A 20,901-nucleotide genomic window follows, 5' to 3' on the forward strand; every position below is an offset into this window, starting at 1 on the left:
TGGAACATGAATTCAATCCAAAAAGTCGGTCTTCAAAGCCTACACTTTGCAGCTTCCTCCCATTATGCTGTGGTTTCTCCTGAAAATTTAATGCCGCTTTTGGAGCCAAGACCCACACCCTATGCTTTTTTCAGATATCTCATAGAATCCAGAAGTCAAAATTGGAAAGGTCCCAGAAGAGGTAGACAGTCTGCTCACTGTTGGTACTCCTGGAGAAGACATTCTTAGAACAAAATCAGTATTTCTCAAAGAATGCCATGCATACTACTGGCGATGTGCTAGGTGACTTTGAATATGCATGAGCAAACGGTTCCATATTCATATCTATGTATATTTAAAATATGCATCGGATAGACATTATGCTAATATGCATTATGATAAGATATTTTGTGTAATTATCTTAGTTTTTAATTTTGAGAAATATCAAAAATATATAACTGGAGAAATAATGTTATAACAATAACTTCTATAGCCATGATTTAGTGCAGAAGTTGTTGATATTTTATTTATTTACTGGTTTATTTGTTCAACATTTATTGAACACCTAATATAGGTCAGGGACTGTTCACAAATAAAAAGACAAGCAAATAAAAAATCCCTGCCCCGGGGCGCCTGGGTGGCGCAGTCGGTTAAGCGTCCGACTTCAGCCAGGTTACAATCTCGCGGTCCGTGGGTTCGAGCCCCGCGTCGGGCTCTGGGCTGATGGCTCGGAGCCTGGAGCCTGTTTCCGATTCTGTGTCTCCCTCTCTCTCTGCCCCTCCCCCGTTCATGCTCTGTCTCCCTCTGTCCCAAAAATAAATATAAAACGTTGAAAAAAAAAAAAAATCCCTGCCCCGTTAGAGCTTCCATTCTAGTGGGGAGAAACAGATACCAAAAAATGTAGAAGGACAAATAAATAATATAGTATGTTAGAAGATGACAAATACCATGGAAAAACAGAGTATCCTAAGAAAGGAGATGGCAGTGGAGAGAAGGAGTGAAATTTTAAACATTTAAAATGATTACAAATAAAGTTGAAGTCTCTGTGTTAGCCTCCCAAAATATATTTTTTTGATTCAGGTTCCTTTCTCTGAGGACACTCTCTTTACCATGCTTATTTTTATTTATATTCTCCTGAAGCCAGAGACAAATTTCATTTTAAAATAAGTAACAAATAATTAAAGTAGATAAAAATAAATGGTAAACAATTAAATATTTTTAAAAAACTATTATTAAATAATGATAACAATGCTGCATGGATGTGGCAAAAAGTGCAAGAGCATTTGAATGATTAAATTATTCACACAGGGAGCACCAAACACTTTTTTCTTCCCCCATTGATTCTGCCTGTGTTGATGGGAGGAGGGAGAAAAATTGGACTCACTCTTCCCAATCAAGTCAGCTTTTGGCGTGAAAGATGAAATGCTTCCTCACAAGGCCAGAGGGGAGGGTTCTGTCACCCATCACGCCTGAGATTCTACAACCCTTATTTCCTGCTTACTTACATGAGTACCTCTGTGGAGACAGCAGAAGGTGAAATACAGAGAAGAATACAAAAAGAAGCAAGACCATTACAACTCATTCCATTCTGTTACACGACTACATTTACATGACGCTGATGTAGAATTATGTGCAGACTGCATGATTGTTCAGGGGCTAGTGGGCGAGGCAGGGGCCACGAGGTGCACAGAGCAGGATGCAGGCTTCTCCTTGCAGAGAACCAAGAGGCGATGCCAGGTGCTAAGGATGAGTGCACCCCTTTCCTTGACCAGTGAACTATCTTCAAGTCAGTTTTGCTAGGGTGTACCTGGGTGGCTCTGTGGGTTGAGCATCTAACTTTGGCTCAGGTCATGATCTCACTGAGTAGGGCTCTGTGCCGACAGTGCAGAGCCTGCTTGGGATTCTGTCTCTCCCTCTCTCTCCCTGACTCATGCTTTGTCTCTCTCAAAATAAATAAACTTAAAAAAAAAGACTTAGAATATCCTCAGGTGTCACATTTTACAGAACCTTTAATCTCTCAGGATCTCTCTGTCTTTGCTATCATCATCACCATCACATTTATCATGTATTGTTTTCTCTCAATTTTTTGCCTTCTCTGAACTTGCCATGCTATTCCTTGATCCCTTGGATTAAGAGGCAGCTATGATGTACTACTACTAACTACTACTACTAGTAAGCATTTGTTTGTATGTTTACTACATGCCAAGTGCTTTTAATGCATTATTTCATTAATCTTTGCCATGACTGCATGAGATAGATACTAGCATCATCTGTAATTTATAGTTAGAAACAGAACTCACCAAGAACTCGGAACACTGCTGATTTCACTTCCTTTTTCTACCTACCACCCTGACTACCAGCTGGCTTGGGAACTCCAAAAGGGCATCTATGAAAGTGGCATCCGTGAAAATGGCATAAAATTTCCTGCAGGAAATTTAACACTCCAGGAGTTTGACATTATAAAGGCCTGGAACTATCCACCAACTGGTTGGTGTTACTGAGAACCCAGATTACTCAAGAAATTTCTGTTCCCTCTGTTTCAACTTTCTTTTCCACAGGGGAGTGCCAAATACCTCCAAATCCTATTCAGAGAGAGAACTGGAAAAACAGTGAGACCAAGTGACTCACTTGAGAAGAACAAGCAGAGAGTAGTGCTAAGGAATCAGACTCTTATTTTATTGCAAAGTCCAGCCACTTACTTTGCTTTTTAACAACCTTGAGTGACATTGGGTAAAAGATACTATCAAGGACAAACATATTTGGAGTAATTATAATCTCTGATTACACGATATGATTTTCTTCATTTGTTATGTTTTTCTGATGGCAAATTTTAATACATTCTGTTGGAAAACCTTAGAAAGTGCAAAAAATAGCTAAGCTATTTTGTATGTTTCAGCCTTGATTTCGATTACATTCAAATTATTCTCCTCTTTTGCCTGTGCACCCTTGCCCCATTTTTAAAGACCCAGAGTCCAGGGTAGGAGAGACCCAGAGCATCCCAGAGGGCAGCAGCACAAATTCACTCCCCTCCAGCCCTGCAGCTCATTTCACCCATCTCCCCTCCCCCTTAGTCTGGTGGCTCACCATTGGTCGTTGCCATGACAACCAGCAGCTGCCAGGACAGGCAGCCTCTACCGCAGCAGGGGTGGGGCCTTGGGGGAGGGGGCAGGAGAGGAGGAGCCAGAGGAGGTGTCTGCTGCAAGTTCCTGGCTGCTTCTGAGCTCACCCCATCCTCCGAGAGGGAGGAGGCCAAGTGGTGATGCCGCTGCTCCTGTCGCCTCGACTGCTGATGCTCTAGTGAGGCTGGAAGGGTGGTTCCTCTTCGCCCCGTCGCCAACCAGAGAGCGAGGGAAAAAAATCCCACCGGCAGCTGCTGATGTTGGGTTCGGAGGCTGCATCCGACTCGGTCACAAGGAAAATGGATTCAGTTTGCATCTCTCCCTCCTTTCAACAGCTTCTCCGGGTCTCAGCATGGTAAGCAGGAGACTGTGGGGCTATCTTCTTGGTGTAGCTGCCTGTTAAAGGACCTGTGTGTACATTTGCGGCCAGCACTTGAACAATGACTCCCTCAGAGTAGGAGAGGAAGATGTGGAGACAGAGATGGGGATGGAGGGAGAGGAAGGTTGCCAGGAAGAGAGAAGTAAGAAAGCATCCGCTGTGTATTTAAAAAAAAAAAAAAAAAAAAGGAGAAAAAAAAAAAAAAAAAGGTCTGATTTTATCTTGAACCGGCTCAGAATGCAGACTGAGCCACTTGGTCCCTTTCCTTCCAAGCTTAGGAGCAGAATCAGGGGTGGAAAAAGACCTAACAAGAAATGGGTGTTATTGAAAGGACTCATTTAATTTGCAGCTCTCACATACAGGGTTGGGCCTTCCTCAAAAACCCATTTGGTGCCTCCTGAGCTTCCCGGCCTAATTATAAGGTGATTTTGCTTATTTCCTTCATCGCTAAGAAAAGGTGGCCCTGGAATTTATCATTCCATTTCATATTCTAATGCACTCTTGTTGAGAAGCGATTTGCCGGATAGTTTGATTTTTAGTAGATAGATGTGATTGTGAACATACAAATGTGTATCCTATGGATATACATATCTTATATACACATGTTTCTAGTGCATTTAGGAAACATTTATATGCATACTGTGCTTTCCAATCATATTTATGGGTTATAAATGTCCTTGCATGCTTGGAAGTAATTGCACATTTTTGAAACTATGCCTCTGGTTTGTATTATTATTCATTGGCTTCATTTGGATTAATGTGAGATTTATTCTTGTTATTGTCCCTTAGTTTCATTGTGACCAATTAGGACAGATGCCTATCATTTAATTCTGTATCTTAGCACTAGATGCGAATTCACAGCCTGCCTCTTTTCTTTATTTTTAATTGGGTTTGTGGGAGGTGACTTGAGAGCCCTGAATTTACAATGATGGGAAAGGGAGGTGGCTTGTGGTAATATTTTGTGTCCAGCATCTTGCCAAGTGAATATTGAAACAAATCAGTTTTCTCAAAATTCCACTCCATCCCCTTCATGTTTGTGCCTTGTGTCCCAGGGAAGCACAGACAAGCTGGAAGGTGAAATGCATTCATTTTATTTGATAAGGCTGCTTGCTATTTGGTCTTCATTCCTTCAGTATCCAGGCACCATTTTACAGTTCTCTCAAATGTTGTATTATGGGTCTATTTATTTAGGTGGTTAAGTAGGAAAGTGGGATTGTTTTGAAAATATAGGTGTTCCCAAGAACCTTAGCCATTTCCAAATTAGCCTGCTTATACAATGAAATGAAACAAGAGAGTGAGCAAAGCTTAGCATGAGAATGTGTGGCTTGTAGCCCGAAATGGGGGGCTGTTGTAGTTTACAAATGCTTACTGGGATCTGTTTGACCTTTATTATGTCAAGGCTTTAAGGCAGCTCAGGAGACTGGAGATGCCTGAAATGAGTAGGGTACAGGGCTCCATTCCTACCCGGGATAATGGATCTCATTGAATTAAAGCCAGAAAAATCCTTGCAGGTAAAAGTGTATTACATTCATCATATGGACTAGTTTTATCCATCCATCTCTTCTCAAACAATATCATTGTCAGTGCAAACATTTTTTTGCAATGCAAAGTAACATTTTTCGTCTTAATCTTGCATTTTATTTTACACACTGCCCCCTCAGTTAAAATTTTTACATGTGTTTGAATCAAGTTTATAGTTTAATTTCAGAGAATAAATATTCTAGTTGGTTTATATATAGGAAGATTTTGTGGAAGAATGGATTTAATATGCTCACAGCATGTCATGTATTATGTAGATTCACAACTCTGTAAAGTCATGCTATCGTGTGCCTAATTATAACAGCTAAAGAAAGTAGAGCAAGGAAAGAGGTACTGGTCTTACATGTCATATCAAATACTTATAACACACTGCATCCTACATCTTTTAATAACTTTCGACTTCCAAAAATTACAATTTCAGATATATCAACAGTAAGCTTAAGAAATTATGACATGTTTTGGTTGACCCTGTTTCATGCAATGAAAACAGCTATCTTGGGGCTTTGTTTTATTTCCTTTGTGTTGAGTTTTCATTGGGTTGTGGTTTTATAGGAGAAGTTGGTATAGTTAGGGCAGAGGCCAATCACTGTAGGCCGTGGACACAGAACAGACTATCAGTAGTAGCACATTTCACCTGTGTGGTAAGACCCTGATGGGAATCATAGACCTAGTTTTTGATCCCACAGCTTGAGACAATTATATGGCCTTTGCTGAAGGGCCACACAAAAATGAAGTGTGTTTAAAGGACTACAAGTGGAATTCTCTAACAAAGGATAAGGAAACTAGAATTATTTCATTTGGAGAAGAGAAAATTGAGAGAAGATATTCATTTGCTTCACAAGAGCTGGGGTTTATTTGGAGCCTAAAATTTAGTCAGTGGGCTTCATCAGGAAGAATGAAGATTAGAAATATAGAATGTAGAGGCACACCTGGGTGGCTCAGTTCGTTAAGCGTCCACCTCTTGGTTTTGGCTCAGGTCATGATCTCGAGGTTCATGAGTTCAAACCCCACATCGGGGATCCTCTCTCTCCTTCTCTCTGCTCCTCCCCTGCATGTTCTCTCTCTCTCAAAATAAATCAATAAACTTAAAAAATATATATATAGACAATGTAGAACTTCCTGATAGCAAAGTTGAGTTGTCAACTGGGCAACCAGATTACACCGTGCATTCTTTCTTTCATCAAAACCTCCAAAAGTTTGACCTAGACATGCACTTATTTCAGATAGTGTAGACTAGATTCTTTGTCAAGAACTTCTCTGGCTTTTTCTAGAGTAAACTGTCTATTTTAAAGTGTGCTTTAGTTGTTTAATATCTGGTACTTTGAGATCTATAACATTAAGACTCCATTTTGCAGTGGGCTTCTAAATTACAGAATCTGTATATTTTTAAATCGATTGACCATCTGCTTGGAAAATTTTATATGTCATCTTGTCAGGATGCATGGAACTAAATATTGGCCTCTTCATAAGAGTCTTTTCTCAGCAACTTTGTGTAGTCTGATATCTAACAGTCATATTAAAATTATTCCCTGTTGTATGGCTAATTTTGAAAACTAAAATGCGGTTGAGTGGGTCTAGATACAGAATAATTCAAAAGCCATCAAGTTGATTTCAGAACAAAGTATTTGAAAAATGCATGCAAGTTATTGTGTAAATGTGCTGTTTAACAACATACAAATTTTGTTAATTACCCTTTTCTCAAACACTGTCTTGTAAATGCCAATCGTGTTGGAATGTTAAATATTTTGACTAGAAATTTGTTTTAGTTGGAGCATAGCATACATTATCTAATTCCTCACTTTATAATAGGATGTTCCCTATTTCTTCAAGTGACCTCAGAACATATTTCAATTTTATGTACATGCTTCTAGACTCCAAAAGGATGACTTAGTAAATGTCTGAAAAGTCAAAACCATTTTCTACATTTCTCATAGATTCGTAAAAAGATTAATGATTTGTTTTCCATGATTACAACCTAAAAGAAAACCAAATTTATCTTGGAAGTTTCAACGTAAATAACTCAAGAATCTGTTGTTCTGCCTGAAATAAATAAACCAGATTTATACCTGAGTGTTAATGTGAGAGGTCAGTTACAAAATTCCTCCTGTTTGTATATCCCAACTATTATTCTACCAAGTAAAAACTGTGTTTTTACAAAAGAGGAATTAATCATATAGTCAAACTATTTGTAGAGCTCTTATATGACTGGACAAATTTGCATATCCTAGCAATGTAGAATATCCTACATATTCTGTAGGATATACAGATATATACATAAGATATATAGATGTGGAAAGAATATAGTTGTAATAAGTACCACCATTACACCTTACATTAATATCATCTTTTGTAGTTCACAAAGTCTTTTTACATTCTTTATTTTTCATCTAATATTCCCCCACATTCTATCTTGCTGGTAAAACTGTGTCATTATAACTATTTTAGATGGTTTTTTTTTTAAGTTTATGTATTTATTTTGTGTGTGTGCGAGAGAGAGAGAGAGAGAGAGAGAGAGAGAGAGAGACTGCGCATGAGTAGGGGAGGGGGAGAGAGAGAATCCCAAGCAGGCTTCACACTCCACACTAAGCCCCACACTGGGCTCTATCTGAAAATCTGAAGATCATGACCTGAGCCAAACCTACTTACTGAGCCACCCAGGTGCTCCATCATTATAGCTATTTTAAATAAGTGGAAACAGGCTCAGAGAAGTTAGACTTGTCCAAGTTTGGGTTTGGTAAATGGTCTAACTGGACCTGGATATCAAATCCCATGAGCCCACATCTGCCATGTTAGAACATTTAACATATTATCTTGCTAATTAGAATTTTAAAATATCAAATATAGTAAATCTGCATTAAATGTGGCTATTTGTATTTGAATTTTTATTTGAATATGTCAGGTGCCATGATTTGCTCTTTGATCACATTGAATTGCCAAATAGACTCAGTGTATGCTTAGGGTATCAGCCTCCCCCTCAAAAAATGGTGCATGCAAAAATTATTTTGGAGAAAAGCTGGATTCTTGATATTTTAGAAAAGCATAGTTGGATTTGTTTGGGGAAAAATCAGAACTTTGTTGGATTGATGTGCCCTTATTTTATGGCTAACTATTGTTTTTATTTTTAGTGACATCCGGCTTGGGAAGTAACATAATTTATTTCTGTGCTTAGGACCAAATTAAGATTTCTATAGACCTCGGACCTTGAAAACACTTAGCCATACCTCCCACCTATACTTCTTAAGCATCGTTCCATGTACATGTTCTTATAATTAAAAATGATATTAAATCATACAAATGTGTACATCAGTTCAACAGCTTTCTGATATTTTCCCTGGGCAAATACTTTTACACTTTTGTGAAATACCAAAAATTTAGTACTTTTCTCCAAAAGTATTCTAATTTTTTGGTGTCTTCCTTTCTTTGCCAATGCCCTAGGCACATACTTTGTGTCTGACTATTTGGTACTTTCAGCAGTGGCCAAAGAGCAAATTAAGCCATTTGAACTATCATTCCACATTTGGGAATGTCCTTTATAATTAATTAGCTTGTAGTACAAGTGAGATCTGTCACACTAGACATTCTAATTTAAATAAATATTCACCAATATAATTAAATTTTATCTTTTAAAGGGTTTTTTTCACATTTAAAAAATATATCCTCATTGCAAGGAACAAAAAAAGGTAATATATAAATGTATAAAAGGAAAATCACCCATAAGCCTGTCATCAAGAAATGATTACTGTTAGCATTTTGAAATATTTCCTTCTAGATTTTTTTAAACATGCGACTATAAACACACTCAGACATACAATTTCATTAATGGGACCATACTCTAGGCATTGTTTTGTAGTTCTTACAAGGTAACCATCTTTTCATGTCAACAAAATATGTCTCTACTAAATTTCCAGTCTCTGTGTGCTTTTTTTCCCCTGATGATTCAAGCTGTTTTTTCCCCACTCAAGGGTCTGTATGCTTTGTTTCAAATACTTGTCATGAAACAGGTAGATCTTGCTTGATTTACAGCAGCTGTGAGTCAAGCATTATTATTTTTTTTTTTTTCAGGAAATCTGAGCTCTGTTACCCTGACTGCCATTGCACCTCACAATGGGTATTAAATTAACCTCGGTTTTCTCTTGTCTGCTCATAATGAGTGAGTTTTAAGCCCAAGTCAATGAAATCTTTGAATCACTAAAAGCATCATCATGTACATGCATAAGCAGACAAGCCAACACAAAAAATAAATTTCTTTCAGGTTTTTGTCATTTTTTCCTCAGTATGGTAGTGGCATCTTGCAGTCTTAACCTCTTTGTCCAACTCAAATGCTCTATGAAAGCAGACTTAACATATATTAGCTGTCACATGACTTCTCAGACTAAACTGAGATATATTTTTGGCATCTATTTCTTAAACCTGTGTATGGTTTTTATTTTTTTTTAATTTTTTTAAAGTTTTATTTATTTATTTTGAGAGAGGCAGAGATAGCATGAGTGGCAGAGCGGTGGGGGGGGGGAGAGGGAGAGGGAGAGAGAGAATCCCAAGCAGGCTCCACACTGTTAGCACAGAGCTTGACGTGGGGCTCAAACTCATGAAACTGTGAGATCATGACCTGAGCCAAAACTGAGAGTTGGTTGCTTAACCTATTGAGCCACCCAGGTGCCCCTGTACTATGGTCTTTAAATGAAAGCTGAGTCATCTGGCTCTTTAAAATATGAATGGTTGGAATCTCGTTATACTTGAAGTTTGAGCTTTAAATATAACTCCTTGGAGAGATTTTCTTAAGTATATTTCTGTTCTCTGTACCCTGTGGTTTTCCTTCATAGCATTTATCAAAGTTGTAATTACAGAGCTATTTATTTGCTTACTTGATTTTCCATACCCTTCAGTAGATTTGAAGTTCTCTGAGGGCAGAAAATGAAACTGTTGGGGCACCTGGGTAGCTCAGTTGTTTAAGCATCCAGCTCAGATCATGGTCTCCCAGTTCATGAGTTCAAGCCTCACATCAGGCTCTCTGCTGTCAGCATGGAACTGGCTTCAAATCCTCTGTCCCTCTCACTTTCTGCCCCTCTCCCACTTGCGTGTGCGCATACATGCACGCTCTCTCAAAAATAAATAAACATTAAAAACAAGATTGTGGAATAGCTGTGATTATCATTCTTTTATTTTGGTGCAAAAACAAAGTGGATTGTATTCTTATTTGTGATATTCTCAGGATTTTAAGGTTTCGATAAAGGAAAACCAAATTATTAAAGGCAATAAATCACAATGCTTTAAAAATCTGTAATTAAGAGTTGTTCACTACATGCTATGACATCAAAAAGAAAAGCCGTGAACATTTCTGTGGCTCCTTTTATTTCCTTTCAAAACTGAATTGCAAGTCAGAAATAATGACACCAGTAGGCAAATACCTTTGGATTCATTGTAATTTATTAAAATAAATTAATAATTTAATTATTATTAGCATCCAACTACATGATCCACACTCAGCTATTTTGCTATTCTGGAAATCCACTCTACTAAATTCGCTAATCATAAACAAATCATCCCTTCATATCTGTATCCAGAAATTAAGACTAAACAGAAATGGAAGTAATATCCTTACTGAAAAGATAAATTAAGGTGGCATCTTGCCTTCATGGAAATTCTGGAACTTAAGGATGAGGTAGAAGTCTTTGTTCCCTTTCTTTGCTTGACATCTAAATCAAGATCATTTACTGCAGTGCTTGAAATTCTGGAGCCTACTGCAGCAAAAATATACTTAGAAAACCAAGAGTCTGACTAAGTTTAGTTGACAATCTCTGTCAGAAAACAAGTCCCTGGTATTATTTTCAAGGAGGAAATTTGCTGAAATCACTGGGACTCTAAAAAAACTTTGCGAGCATGTGCCAAAGAAAAAGGGTGATATTTTCCTCATGACTTGTGTTCCACACTGGAAATATTCCCCTGGAAAATGCTACCAGTATAACTACAATGAAAATGTAAACCAAGCAAATGTTTCTTTCCCGCATTCCTTATCTGGTTCTTTCCTGTGCAGCATTTCATGGAGAGAGGTTACCTTCCAAAAATAAACTGAGCTCGTACTCTGTAATCATTACTGATCCACTTTATGTCTCCCATAAACTACTCATAAGTCAGATATACCTACTTTGTACATATTTTCCAGAACAAAAGCCTTTTTTTTTTTAAATGAGAACATACTGAGGAAAACAACTAGAAAAAAATACTTTAAATGAGTACCATTCTTAAAAATCCGCAATATGGTGGGGTGCGTGGGTGTCTCAGTTGGTTGAGTGTCTGACTTTAGTTCACGTATGATCTTACATTTCATGAGTTCAAGCCCCACATCAGGCTCTGTGCTGACAGCTCATAGCCTGGAGCCTGCTTTGGATTCTGTGTCTCCTTCTCTCTTTTCCCATCGCCTGCTCATGCTCTGTCTCTCTCTCTCTCAAAAATAGGGGCGCCTGGGTGGCGCAGTCGGTTAAGCGTCCGACTTCAGCCAGGTCACGATCTCGCGGTCCGTGAGTTCGAGCCCCGCGTCAGGCTCTGGGCTGATGGCTCGGAGCCTGGAGCCTGTTTCCGATTCTGTGTCTCCCTCTCTCTCTGCCCCTGCCCCGTTCATGCTCTGTCTCTCTCTGTCCCAAAAATAAATAAAAAATGTTGAAAAAAAAAAATTAAAAAAAAAAAATAAATAAACATTAAAAATTTTTTTAAAATCCATGACATGGTGTCATTCTACCAAAAAACCCATTAGACAACTGACAATTTTTTATATAACAATCACCAACCTGGAGGTGGTACAAAAATGAACACCCTGAATTCTCATGAGAATTCTCAAAATTCTGTTTATCGGCACTGACAAGACAGAGAGAAGGAGTTAGGTGTTTTGCAGATACTCTAGATCCCAAATGTGCTTTCTTATGAATTTCCTAGATAATTCAGATTATGAAGATGGGTACTCTGGAATTATTGGGGTTTCTCCATCATCTGCTCTTCTCCAGTTACCTAGATCCAGGGGAAAGAATTACTCTTACCTGACTGGTTCATTCTTTGTCTCTCTTATCTCTTGACGAGGAATTTAAGTGTATTGAACCATGAGATAAATTTTATATTTTAGAAAATAGATGATTTTGATTTATTAAGGAAAACATTTGAATTATTTACTTTTATTTTTAAAACACTTCATTGAATAAAAGCATCTACAAAGTTTAGAATTTATAGTGTTTAAAAAAATTTTTTAATTTATTATTTATTTTTGAGAAAGAGAGAGGGTGAGCAGGGGAGGGGCAGAGAGAGAGAGAATCTCAGGCAGGCTCTACACTGTCAGTTCAGAGCCGGACACGGGACTTGAACTCATGAAACTGTGAGATCATGATCTGAGCCAAAATCAAGAGTCAGATGCTTAACCAACTGAGCCATCCAGGCAATTCTCACATTTACAGTGTTTTGAGCCAGATGCTTAAAACATCAGCCATCATTAAAAATAAACCCTAGCTTTTAAAAAATGAAGTAGCAAGGAACCTCTTACCCTAGTTACTTTTTCATAGAAGGAACAGTTTGGCCCTCATGTTCTCTTAGGTAGGTTATCCAAATTTGGGGATCCACAGGGTGCAGTGCTATGCTCTGAAACAAGAAAAAGGAAAATAGCCTGCTATAAAGGAAATTGATTTCTTCACCACTGTGTGACTGTTAGGCTTTTATCCCCCATAGATTTGAATGAACCCAATCCCTAAATGTATGCTTAAAGGTGCCTGATTCATACTAATGCTCTTGTCTGAACAGGTTTGACTACACATACTGTCCCATCTCATTTAATATGTGATTTTATATATTTTTTCTTTTCATGTTGTTTTTGCTTTTTGAAATCAAACCTAAATGGTTCAGCTGGGCCCCTGGAAGGTAGTAAAGAGATAAGATTAATATTTCTAGTCAGTCACTGGTCATCTCTTACTGAACTTTCAATAACATTTGTATAGTTGGAAAACATTAACTGTCTAAATTTGTTCTGTATAATCGTCTTGCTTTGAAACATCGATCTTTGGCTGTATTGTTAGCTGTAATCTAAGCAGAATTGATCCATTCTTAGTTCATATGGTATCATCACTTACTACATTCTTGATGTCCTTAAATGCTGTTTGACTAACAAAAGGATCTTTATGACAGAGAGTAGCTGATGAAATAGTGGAAAAGCATTTTGTTTAGGAGATTGTCATTTTGCAAAGAAGCACTCTCCCTTGAGTCAATCTGCAAAATTTTCAGACTTGATGCTGACTTGTCTCTATTCTTTACAAGAATTAGGGACATCCATCATTTACAATTTTATTTATAAATCAAGTAAAACAATTTATTCAAACAATGAATGGGATAATCCCGACCCTCTTAATAACAAGGATATCTGACATGCTCTGAGTATAACAAGTATGAAAAGAAGAAAATAGAACAACTTATTTTCTCTAAGTCATCCGCAAAAAGAAAAGCAGCAATATTCTTTGAGTACCTATTCTGTATCTACTAGACTGTTTTCATCCATGTCCGTTTTTGCAATCCTCACAACAGAGACATTGTTCTTCCCACTTTGCAAGAGGAAAATGGAGCTTGGCGAGGTTAAATTTCTTAACCAAAGCCATTCGGTTAGTGAGTTTAGAGCTGAGATTGAAGCAAGATTTATCCAATTTTTTAGCACAGTAGTTCAAATCTGGAGCCTTGTGGACTAGACCCAGCTCAGGGAAGTGTTTGTAAACATGTGTTAAGCGTTTGTAAACAACTGTCTATGCCTCCAGCACAGAGGTTTTTAAAACACACTTTTATCCCCAAATTTTATAATTTTAACATTAAAATTTTTTTTTAATGTTTATTTATTTTTGAGAGTGAAAGAGAGAGCACAAGTGGGGGAGGGACATAGAGAGAGGAAGACACAGACTCTGAAGCAGGCTCCAGGCTCTGAGCAGTCAGCACAGAGCCTGAGGTGGGGCTTGAAACTCATGGACTGCGAGATCATGACCTGAGCCGAAGTTGGACACTTAACTGAATGAGCCACCCAGGCACCCTTATAATTTTGACATTTTATAACACACCTGAGTATCTGCTTCTTCTTAGCAAATGAGAAAATCTGGCCTCACTAGGCCCACATCCCCTCATGGCAAACATATGTGAGTTTGCTAATGGGCACTCTTCTGGGTGGGTACCGTGCTCTGCAGTGTGTGTGCTGCATTGACCGCCCCCCTTCTGTCCCCTCAACTCATTTGCTTTAACTGTTTTGCACTTGAGACAGTTGGGGTCTTAACTCCCGTTTGGCCCATTTTCATTTCATTACTCCATGTTATTTCCCAGTAAAACATGGATTTTGTTCTTCAGGGAAACATCCAGATTTCATTAATATAAAAGCTGAAATTGAAGATAAAGAATGACCCAGCAGATAAGAATTTGATAAAAATGAACTGTCTGCATGAACTTTAAGCTGTTGATCTGTTTTTGGGGCAATCACAATGACACAATAATAATTTGCAACTTCAAGTGTTTCTTTTTATGCCCCATCAATTTTTATCTTTTTTATAATTAGTAAGCTAAGACATTTTTTCACAATTGATTTGTATTTAATACTTTAATAACTTAATACAAGTTATAAAGAACTTTTGATAAAGTCTCACATATGGTATGTTATATTGTATTATTTTACATTATGTTGTGTTGTTTGTAATCATCCTCAGAGTAAAGTTCAGAGTGTCTACCTGTGTTTAGTTAGCATCACTTAACTACTAAGTGAAAGGTACGGAACTTAAATCTAGATTTCTTTACTTAAACATTGTTTTTCTATAAGATCCTGCCCCAAACAATCAAACAATCCATCAGTGATGTGGATCAGGGCCAAAAACTTATGACATGATCTGAACTGGCCTCTAAGCCTTAAGTCAGGTGCTAAGGTAAGTTAAGTCTTTTGGTTCTTCCTCCCAGCTCCTTCTTTTCACGTATAATCTAGGTGTGTATGTCTGTATATGGGAACAACTAGATAAACCAAGAGCTTTGATCCCTGTCCAAAAGGAACCTCTGTTTTCACAAGTAAAAAGGCCAAATTTAATAGAATGGTAGCACATGTAACACTTACATGGAACGTATAGCCAGCACCATGGTCACCAGCCCAAGTCTCTGTCTTTGTGAGGTGACCTCCATGGCTTCTAGCTAATAAACCTAGCCTACTTTTTTTAAGCCTAAACTATTGATGCATATGCTGATGAGGATGGTTTTGAATCAGTATTGAATCCTATCTTTCCCCTCCTGAGGTGTATCTTTCATTTGACGAGCCAAATGTAATAATGCTTCCATTAATAAATAGAGATTATTGAGGTATATCAATCTACTCTTTAGACTAAATTTAGGTTTAAAAATGTCTAAAAAAATGCAGTCAAAACATATTCGACATTCATGTCACTTGTTGCTGTTGGGTTTTGTTTTACTACTTTGTCTAGATGCCAAGCACTGCACTAAGGTCATTGCATACCTTGTACCAGCACACTTTGAAGAAAGTAGTAGTATTCTTATTTTATGCATGATGAAACTAGGGTTTATGGAGGTAAAGCAACGTAATACTTTCTCCAGATTATCTGTGAGCGATGGAAGCAAACTCTGAAATCAAGTGTGCTGGACTCCCAAGTCGTTCTTAACTAATATGCTAATTACTTCCCTTTTGTAATGAAAATTTGTTTGTGCTCCTGAAAATTAAAGTAAATGAAGAGAAAGGCAGATACGTTTTTAATGTTATTATTATTGTTCAACATTAATCAAGACCCACTTCTTGCTAAAGAAAGGATAGCGGCAATGTGTGAAAATGTACATTCAAGAGCAAGCCCCATATAACCAGTTTCCTCAGAGAAGAAAGAAAACAAGGAAGGGTCTGAATGAATCCCAGTTCTATTATAAACCTTTTGGAGAGTCTGTGTTTAAGTAACTACTTGATCATGCATGAGTTATGTGTATTTGTACAATATAATCAGGGATTCTCTTTTTAAAGCAAAGTTTTAAATAGGCATTTAATATATTTTAATAACAGAAAACTACCTAGGTTTTCTTCCTACTTTTTTCAAGTAATAAAGAAGCAGGAAAACATCTTATGCTGTGTTTTCCACAGTTCTGTAAACTATGAACATTTTCTTTTTCTCTAAAGAGATTCAGAGAGCAGTTTTACAGAAATGTCATCTCTGGAAAAAAATCCCCAAGTGCAAAACAGACTGAGCAGCACAAATCCTAGCACTTAATGTTGTGAACAATACAGTTTCTGTGCTCTTATAGTTTCCGTGGAACCAAATTCATGCAACTTAAGACTTTTCTCGTTTCAATTTTTGCTTATAGTGAATAGCAGGAGTTTTGACAAGGGTATCTTTGGGTGAGAAAACACTGAAACTTGATTTATCTATCTCTGTATAGATCAGAGATATATGATAAAATAATTGTGACCTGTGGAATACAGTGAGACCCTTCAAAAAAGGTTTATGTTGTAGAAAAAGGTTTAGTAACACAGGACAATATGTAAGGTATGTCTTTTAAGTTAAAAGCTCAAAAATCAAAAGATGGAATTTAATCTCAACTTTGTGAAAGGAGAAAAAATTACACAAACATATATATGTTTTTAAAAAGACCAAAATAGCATAACTCAAAATATTAACAAGAACTAATTCTGGGTGGTGACTTTGTGAAAAATTTCTTCATTGAGTTTTTGGGTTTTTTTTTATGATTTCCAAATTTGCTAAAATGTATTTTATGTATTTAATTAGCAAAATGTGAATATATTTTTAAATGACAGATTTTGTCATCAGAATTGGTAAATCATCCATAAACCTGATATTTAAGTATCTGAAGTGACTCTGCAGGTCTTCTGGAAGATGGAAGGTTTGTTGTGCTTGGGTGAAAGATTCCACTGTGGTGTACATGGACAACCGCAGTGTTCCCGGTGAGCCATAGAGAGAAGGAAATGGCTAAGAGGACAGCATACAGGCTCTTCACACAAAAGACTCATTGTGTGTCCTCCTACTAAAAATTTGAGAAGAAAATTCTGTCACAAGATAGTTTGAAAATCCAATGATGTAACTATAAAATTGATACTCTGTGTGCCAAATACCTATTTAAAAAAAAAAACACTAAAGTTTTCAGTTTTCACTTGGATATTCATCATCTTATTGTCACAGCCTTGAGTGGTTTTAGTTCACAGTAGTTACTACATTCATTAATAGGACAGAACTCCAAGCTTAACTCCATGTGATTCAGTCATAATTCATTCTTATTGAAAACCTTAAACAAGGATTATTAGATGAGAGGACAAAAATCCATACCCAGTTTTAAAAAAATTACCCATTTTTCCCTTGAGGAGGCAGGCACAGTTATCCCCAACATGAAGGACCTGCTTACACTTTTGCTGCTCTTTCTGCAGTTTAGATGAAGTGAAGTCTTTCTGTTTGGGGGCCTGATGAGGAGGATGGTGGTTGTTCCCACTTTGAGGATGAGGTCTGGAGTTGCACAGCTCTGGGGAGGACTATGTGAAGGACACCTCCAAAGCTGTACAGTAGGGCAGTACTGAAATAGCACCTGCTGTGTGCTGGATGAAGTTTTGAACACTTGACAAGTGTGACACCTTGAGGTAGGTACTGTTGTATCTTCTTCTTGCCTCTTTAGTTGAATCTAAGAGAGAGAGAGATGATCAACTAACAGATGGTTTACTGAATAGTTTCTAACTACTTGTCTTTTTTCTTTAATGTTTATTTATTTATTTTGAGAGTGAGAGCACAAGCAAGGGATGGGCAGAGAGAGGGAGAGAGAGAATCTCAAGTAGGCTCCACACTCAGCATGGAGCCCGACATGGGGTTCAATCCCACAACCATGAGATCATGACCTGAGCCCAAATCAAGAGTCGGGCATTCAACCAACCAAGCCACCCAGGCACCACTCTAAGTACTTGTCTTTATATTAGGTATATGGGATAAAGATCAAGGTCGTATTCTCAAAAGGCTTATAGAATAGTAGGGAAGACAGCTCAAAGCATTAACATAAAACGTGGCTATCAAGCTCGTTTTCTGGTAAGATAGTGAATTTGGCTAGAGCAACAGGATGGCAGACGTTATGGTCCACATGGCCTTCAAGGAGTAAGAGACTCCTGTACCACCAGCCCCAGCAAGAGAACAAGGGGAAGACAAAGGTCCTCAATTGGTGGAAAGTCCTTGCCCCAACTCCTCTTCCAACACACTGAATCTCCCAGCCTCCACGCAGTTTCTATCCACAGTTTCTAAAGGGGAGGGGCTTAGAGGGCCCTAACTTGTCATGCATCATCAATAAAGTGCACTGTGCCTAGCCAAAAAATAAAAGTATATATTGATGGTATGGCTTTCCCATTCAGCTATCAGAGGACATGGCCTGAAAAAAAAAATTGAATACTTTAACCTTTGCCATCAAGATGTGGAGTCTTACTTAAGCTAAATTGAATTTTTTTTTACTGAAGAAATAAAAACAGAATGTGAATGATTTTGTAGTGCCTACTTCCTGTCGTATGCTACACACTGCAATACTGTACCTTAGATTGTGTATTTTAATTTTATCTGACCAAACCCATCTCAATGATGAATCCTAAGATAACTCAAATATCTTTTTCTTATGTGAATTATTAACCAAAGGTTATCTAGTTTTCTTCCTGACATCACCTGCGAAACCTGTTCATTGAAAAACCAGGAGTATATTTGAACATTTTGAATTAAAACAGAAGTTTAATATTTTCTTCATACCAAATGCAAATGAGTAGTCTTTCAATTCGTGGTCCTGATTTTAATACAAAGAAAAAATTAAGTTTGAAGATAATTCTAACACCTATGATGGGTTCTCTAAGTTACGGGTATGTGTGGAGGAGTAGAGAGTGGGAAATCTACAAAGATGAGTAAGATTCATTCTTAAAGGTATAGCAAAGCAGTAAGCACTTAGACATGCAAGAATTTAGTCATTTGACTATACCTACTATACTAAAATATACTATACTAAAGTTTAGTATACTATACTAAAATCATGCAAGAATTTAGTCATTTGACTATACCTACATTTGTTTCATATTCATTATGTCTCAGGGTTTCAAGGATGTCCCAACAATGGTTTTTATAAATTTAAGAAACTCAAAATCCTATAAGTATATAAAAACAGGTAAAGTATGATTAGGTTTCCAGTGAAACTGAGATACAAAAAAATGCCACAGAACCTGCTTAGGATTTAGGGCAGGCATTGTAAAGGCAGGTTTTGTGGGTTGAGATCTCTCAAAGCATTTTGACAGATAACATATATTTGAGGGTCACTTGTAGATTCCATATTTGGGGCAAGCAGCAAAAGATAAAAAAAAAAAAAAAGTGGGTAAGAAAACCAGATCACTTTAGAAACTTAGAAATCTTGGAAGCAGATCATTTTTGGAAAGAAAGAAAATCCTGTATGATCAAAGGTATTAGAGACCTGGAGAAGAATTAAGACTACCAAATTCTCCTTGAATTCATCCTTTAGAAGGTCATTGTTACCTTAAAATCTCTACACTCTGGAAAATAATTCTATGAGATTAGAGCAAAGGAAATAAAAGATCAACTGGTAAATATATGAAGAAAGTGGGGACAGACTACTAATTTTTAAAATAGGACATAAAAGAGAGGATTACAGTTAGAAGAAAAAGATTTGTGTAAAGATTTTTATTTTTTATTCATATTTTCATCTGTCTTCATTGTTATTGAAAATATTTGCTTTAAGGTTAATATTTGAGGACACAAGCGAAAAGCCTCATAACATAAGGTGCAATGCGAATAACTTAAAGCAGAGATGGTAAGTAAACTAAGAATTAAGAGACAAATTAAACTAAAAATTACAAGGGCAAAATACAGAAAAAATAGAGAAAAATCAAATCGAATCAAATCATATCATGCCAAGAGACCCTGTGACCTTTATCAGAACATAAGAACATTTGCAAATGTTCACATTATCAAACATGTGAACATGTATACAGGAAAACTTGGTTAACAACATCAATCAAGGAACACAAATGAAGAAAGACAGTAAATTCATGAAGATTGAGTTTCTGTACCTGGAAGTGGGGGATGGGGGAGGGGGCATCATAATCTGCCTTTTTCTTAAAGTTAAAAAAGAATGTTACAGTGACATGAAATCAAGCCACTACTGGCCTTCGTTTTCAGAGAATAATGAGAATATGGATTTTCAAAATAAAGCAAAACAAATCCACATAAACAAAGCACTTTGCAGCAAATGTTTTTGTTTGTTTTCCTGGGCTCTGAATTTCAGCATAATTGAAGCTTTATCACTTGGGATGTATTAGAAAACACACTGTAAGACTTAAGTAAGGAATAATTGTTAAATCCTGAAAAGAAAATTATGAATGGCTTTCTAAAGTTTTTTTTTTTTTCCTTTTTGAACCCTTCCTAGTATGTTAATCTAATGAGGCGATATAAACAGTAAGTATTGGAAAACATGTTAGATACATTGATTCCAGTTACAGTTAAGGGACTCTCTCATTATTTTTTTTTCTGTATTTAATGCATAAAAAGCAACCTAAACAATAAGGAGAAATATAAATCCAGAGGGGAAAGGTCATTGAGTATTTGATGAGAGTATTGATCCTGATTTGCCTGCCTTCACTTTGGTGTTTTTCATTTTTTGAACTATGATTATTACTACTACAACCTCCATATTAAATAATCTATAAATTCCCTTCCTCTGTGTGTGTTGTCAAATGCCACTGAGACAGAAACCTATAAAACCCTGGAAAATCTCTTAAACTCTTGATTTCCCTTTAAGTAAAAGGAAAGTCTTGGGCTAGATTATGTACAAGAAGGACTATTCTAGCCAGAAACCTGTATGTTTATGAGTCTGTGACTG

The 20,901-nt window shown here is 37.0% G+C and overlaps 1 protein-coding gene across 6 annotated transcripts in view; it reads left to right on the forward strand.

The window, feature by feature from the left end:
- Nucleotides 1–3,152: 3,152 nt before the first annotated feature.
- JAKMIP2 (janus kinase and microtubule interacting protein 2) overlaps nt 3,153–20,901 on the forward strand; it is a 179,649-nt gene continuing 161,900 nt past the window's right edge. For 3 of the 6 annotated variants that reach the window (XM_058732561.1, XM_058732562.1, XM_058732565.1), the window contains exon 1: nt 3,155–3,453. The gene's annotated coding sequence lies outside the window, so the exon portion shown is untranslated. Of the gene's footprint in view, nt 3,454–20,901 lie in introns of all 6 variants that reach the window. The other 3 variants (XM_058732564.1, XM_058732559.1, XM_058732560.1) reach the window with 3 other exon arrangements.

This window comes from Neofelis nebulosa, chromosome 1, assembly GCF_028018385.1.
Source record: "Neofelis nebulosa isolate mNeoNeb1 chromosome 1, mNeoNeb1.pri, whole genome shotgun sequence".
Classification (NCBI taxonomy): domain Eukaryota; kingdom Metazoa; phylum Chordata; class Mammalia; order Carnivora; family Felidae; genus Neofelis; species Neofelis nebulosa.